At 39.7% G+C, this 6000-nt stretch overlaps 1 protein-coding gene across 1 annotated transcript in view; it reads left to right on the forward strand.

Annotated features, from left to right (window-relative positions):
* The window catches only part of LOC140945339 (uncharacterized), a 554440-nt gene that overhangs the window by 256972 nt on the left and 291468 nt on the right, over positions 1–6000 (forward strand). The window lies entirely within an intron of this gene.

Raw genomic sequence — 6000 nt, forward strand, 5'->3', positions numbered from 1 at the left:
AAAGGAGATTTAATCTGTAATCCTTAAGGAAAAATTTCATTACAGTTTTGAAATTTCGAAATTTACAAGGATTTATATGGAACACCATGCAAGCGTGACTGGATAGCAAAAGTTGATCACGTGATCAAGTCATGCAAAGAGCCTATTTCATTGGTCTTCGCGTGACGCGGCATTTAGCTGGTGGCCGGGAAAGCTCTTATGTGGGTTAAAAACATTAGCGACTTTGGGAGATTTTGCAATCTAAACATCCCTTGTCTCAGAATGAATATTACTGTAGTCTTTATGAGTTCCTCAAGCGAAGAATTCACGCATTAGTAGGAAAACTCGAAAACAGATGTTTCTGTTGGTATCCGGCGGCCATATTGGTGTTCCTGAAAGGGACACCAACATGGCGTTTCCATACAAAGCTTTATAAATTTAGGTAAACCGTTTTCCCCAATATCTCGCATTTGAAATATTTCACAGACCTGATTCTTGGCAAGGGTTTTTGTATATTTATCTTTTTTCATTTCCCAGATTCTAGTCCTTCTGTATTGAATGGTTTGCATTTTTATTTTTCATTGCGTGACAGTGCAAGCCGAGAATACTCGAGCAATGAATCCGATCGTGAATTCTTTTCTATTTAAGCGAAGACAAGTTCATTTTTTATTGATTGTGACTTCAATGAAATAATTTGATTGTTAACAAACTGATTTATATATTTTGTTTGTTCTTTTGTTTGTTTGTTTGTTTGTTTTTGTAATAGTTTTACCTAAAGGCAATTGGCACGCCTACCCAGCTTACTCTTACTATGACCAATTTACATTAGTGCTGGAAAAACATTCAGGTTAAACCCATACTCTTTTCCTACCATAATAGGTGTCGATATAAAAAAAAAATCATAAATTATCAATCTTTCGTAGTTTGATGCAGATGCTAGCGCTGGAAATGCTGATATTCCAGTTTTAGAGCCCATTCTCGGAGCATATCAAAACGAAACAAGAAACGAGAAGAAGCAAACGCGAACGCGCGCGCGACTTTCGCGACACGCGTTAAGTTTCTCGCTGGCTGTTATATTTCAAACCCTCTTTTGATTATCCCCAAGAGTTGACTACTCGTGTCCTTTCCGATCTCTCCTGTTTTAAGAGGGGAAGGAAAGGTGTAATATTAAGCCAAACTGTCTTTCCTTTAGCTGCTTGCACAAGTCGCTGATGTTCATAACCATTTTGGGGAACACTGAATTCCATATTTTCTGGACAAGATGGTTTAGAAGCCTTAGAATATTTGTCCAAATCTGAACTGACGTTCCAGTGAGTTTTGTCCATTTTTAAAACGCACGCAAAATAATGCTTTTCAGCGCAGCTGGTCACGTGCCATCTCTCGTCAGCCGAAAGAATGACGCAAGAGGAGTATGTGATTGGTTGCCTCGGTTCACCCTCAGCCCAGGTAAATACAGCTGTTTTCATGAGTTCTGCATTGATTTGATCAGCGCTTGGAATAGCAACTCCACACAATAAATACTTCTTAAAATCCAAAATTGTTCCAGCCTTCTTTGGCCCGTTCCAAAATGGTCCGTAGTTAGTGCTATCGCTGTAAATTCTTATGATCTCGTCACTTTTTCCAGCTGCAGAGCAGTTGTTAAGCTGTGATGCGAAGCCTTTGACATTATAGCCTTGGGTCCAAAATTGGCTGTGAACATATTGTCGTGAACGATCATCTGGATCAATAAAAATCACCGTTTTCTTTAAGCGCCGCATTTCTCGCATGCTCGGCCATCTTCCTGAAAATTTAACTTTCAAATCACTTGGCGTCAGCACCTTATTTCCAAAATAGTCTCTAATTAACTGGTTTATTGTCGACTTATCTTGGGGGTTTGTGTGATCATCGAAGTAAATTTGAATTATTTCATTCCTGTTCCTTGGCTTCTGAGTCCATTCCGATATTTCAGTCATTCCCTCTGTTAACTCCTTGTCCCATGGCGAGCAGCCTATTTTAAGATCCCCATTGCCATGGCTCATACGAATCTTACCAAAACAATTCCACAGGTCAATTTCAAGATGGCGCACACCCATGTTCAGCTGGTCAGTAAAGCTGAATTCCTGATTGGCTACTGAGATGCAGACTTCGTCATCTTTTACCGGCCATTGGCAATCGTCCAAATCACCATAACCGCTTGCTCTGTTATTAAAGGCATTATGAGCCCCCAGAAATTGCACACGATTAACAGGGATGTCGATTTGTAGTTCTCTTTGAGTCTTCAAGGCGTATTGAAGCCAAGATGAAATCCTCGCGGTACCTTGAAGGCAAATTCCATGAAATCCGCACTTAGAGCAGTTCGCACCTTTACTAAGCTGATCGCACTGAGCTGTATTTCCATTTCGCTGACGCAGAGATCGCTTGTTTTTCCCACCCTGTGATCGAAGGTGAAACTTTATGTCACCAGTGCGGCTTTTACGGACGTAGACGCTAAGATATCTATCCTTCAAAGGTCCCTGTTCAATCTGATACAAAACATGTAGCTTGTAAAGCACTGAAGAAGGCGACCGGGTATTTTTCGCAAAGTCTAGAATTCTTCTAAGTTTTAGACTCCTAATGCCACCACTATAACGTTGAATTCCAAACTCCGCGGCCTCGTTTAAAATGACGGTTTCGTGCTGCGACAGGTGTTGCTTGTTTAATTTGTTGAGTACTTTCTCCAGTGCTAGATCCTTCTTCTGAACTGGATCTCGTTGATTTAAGCAAGTTGAAGTCGTTATCGCAATTGTAGACAAAAAGGAAAACGATATAGCAACGTTGAAGAAGAAGACCACACCTCTGAGGTCTAAAATACGGCCAAAATTCATTTTTGATTTCTGAAAATGCAACTATAAACTCAGCCTTTTTTATAGCAGGTGGTAAAAGTTACCTGACCCCACGAAAGGAAGGGTGACATTCGTTTACAGGTACTAAACAGTTATTTTAAGTGCAATGGTTTTCAAACCCATCAGACTTCTTCGTAATATCAAGTGCACATAAATTTGCAAAGCTGTTCAAATTAGTACGTAAAAATAAACTTTGCAAGACATACACACGACACCGATAGGACCCAAACAGAGAGGGGTCGTAGCCGTTTTATTTCTCTGAAATTGATTTAGCATACTTAATATCTATAAATCATTTTAAAATATCAATGCCAAATTAAAAGAAGTAGACGCGATTTTGTTTGAAATGTAGGGTCTACTTAAGCACTAATTTTGTAAAAATTTTACCATCAGTAAAATCGGGTTGTTCCATGTTACTCAGTTGCCGAATGATAGCTGTAGTTCTTCATAAAGTTCCGTAGCCATCGTGTTATCATAGGTCAATGGACCTTTTTTTTTAATAACGGAGCAACCTTAATTTAGGTCAGAAGCGTAAAACGGCCAAAAATTTAGTCGATAGCCGTAGACATTGAGAAAATTTTAACCGTTAGTCGTAATTAGGATAAAAAGAGTTAACCGTAAAAAACATTTGCTCCCTAGATTTCTTAATTTTAAACAGGGAACGTGCTAACCTCACTTATGACCGGTTACGTTTTATATTTGGTGGCTACTTTGACTTTGACCGTACGTTCTTGTGTCTGCTTTTGCTTTTTCACGACCCCCCTCCATGTAAACAGGCCTTAGTTTGGGTTTGGTGCGCATAGGTATTTACCTGTTTTGATCTTGTGATTTTATTTGTACTTGAATTTTTGCTTGGCTCGCGGATTTACTTAATGCCACTTTAGGAATATTGTTCGCTTGCTATTGTTCGATGTTAGTTTTTCATAGGTGGTCGCAAATTTCTGATTTTATCGATTTCAAAGTTTTTTGCTAATTGTTGTCATAATGATATGGATTTAACTAAAAATTGCATTTTGACAAACTTCAATTCATAGTCAACAAGAATCGCCGAAAGGCGATTTTTAACTGGGCTGCAAAGGGGCTATTTTTTTCTGAAGGGAGGGGGCGGCTATACACACTCAGGCTACCATAAAACCTTGTCGGCAACCATTGCATGCGACAGAACCTCATGTGAGACTGAAACATAAACTCATTCAGAACATTGTACCCTTTTGAAAGACTTTCCTAACCAAAAAAAAAAAAAAAAAACCATTTTTAAGTGGGGGTTGTATAATAACTTTTAAATTCCACCATTATGAATAAAAATAAACAAGTTAGCCATTAATTCAAAGCAGGAAACAATTTGCATTATTTCCACGTACCCCTCCCCCAATCCCTCTGTGCCCCAAAATATAGCGTGACAGTATAACGTGACTAATTTGACGTAACTGGAAATTCCAAAAATTGTTGTCGTTCTAAGAGCATAAAATGCGACAGACTGAGCTGATTTACACTAGACAGAAATATTGTATTGTATGAAAACCAGAAGTATACTAAACAGACAGTTAACTGCCCATTGATCCCGCCTGATCCAGGGGCCTCACTGACTGCACGGAGACTTAACTGCGCTTTTCACAAACATGCGAACTCTAAAGTTCAAAAGCCACCTTCACAATCGCCGCCGTCAATCATAATTACGATCACAAGCAACGAACCTTGAAACAGAGAAACACACACTGAACGGATCGAAATCCACAAATCACAAACCATGACCTTTTGAACCCGTGAAGTAAAGTTTTGTTTCCTAAGTGGTCCGTTAAGATGATTGACAGCAGCGGAAAACGTAATCTGAAGCTTCTGAACTTCAGAATTCGCATGTTTGTGAAAAGTGCGATCCTAATTTGCGGTCCACAGTCTACAAGAAAACGCACTATTTTTTTCCACAAGATGAAAAATATTCAGTTTTAAGATTTTCCTCATGGTATTTTTCTCTAACTTAAAGGAATAAAATCCTTTGCATTTTGAGACCTAAAAAAGTTTAAAGATTTCTCGCTCGCATGTTGCGTTCACCAGCACGCACTTCAAACAATGTAAATAGATGAAACGATCGATAACATATTTTTTACCTGATACCCCGGGGGTGGTACTTTAGGAATTTCTGGGTGGGGATGTGCCGCTGGGACCCTGGAACCCTTAACCTATAACAGAGCTAGTTCAGTTGAATTTTGCTACCCTATACTAGAGTAAACTCCCCAAATCCCCCTATCTTAGAGTAGCTAATTCCCTTGTCTAGATAAAATCTTCAACCAACTGATCATTTTCCTGAAAAATGATACCCTATTCTAGACCCAAACACTCTGATTTATATACCCTATCCTAGAGTAAACACAGGCAGCCCAAGCTCACGTCACGTGAAAGGATTAGATTAATTATTAGCGGTGTGCGAGCCGGGACGTGACTGTTCAACGAAAACGGTATTGGGTTACATGGCGGCCGTGAATTTATAAAGGATTTGTATGGGAATCCACGTTATAGATTTAGGAAGATAAATACTCGTAGAAATTCTCAATAAAAAACGTCTTACCTTATTTCCATGGTGTGTTCTTGCTTGCTGTGTGGTTATTTTCCCGATCCGGTGCGATTTTAGCGATTTTTTCATTTCTGAGTTTCCACTACTAAAGAGAGAGCAAGGAATTTTGACCGTGGGGATATTTTAACCTGGAATTTTTGGCTTCGTTCGGCGGGCTGTCCAGATTGGAAGTGTTCGGCCTTGCTCTCTCTTTAGTAGTGGAAACTCAGAAATGAAAAAAATCGCTAAAATCGCACCGGATCGGGAAAATAACCACACAGCAAGCAAGAACACACCATGTAAATAAGGTAAGACGTTTTTTATTGAGAATTTCTACGAGTATTTATCTTCCTAAATCTATAACGTGGATTCCCATACAAATCCTTTATAAATTCACGGCCGCCATGTAACCCAATACCGCTTTCGTTGAACAGTCACGTCCCTGCTCGCACACCGCTAATAATTAATCTAATCCTTTCACGTGACGTGAGCTTGGGCTGCCTGTGGAGTAAACTGCCTGAAAACCATACCCTTCACAGCGGCACATACCTATATAGCCCATAAATGGCAGTGCCCCCCCCCCCCCCCGGGCCTGATACCGATGCGAGTTAA

Source organism: Porites lutea, chromosome 8 (assembly GCF_958299795.1).
Source record: "Porites lutea chromosome 8, jaPorLute2.1, whole genome shotgun sequence".
NCBI lineage: Eukaryota > Metazoa > Cnidaria > Anthozoa > Scleractinia > Poritidae > Porites > Porites lutea.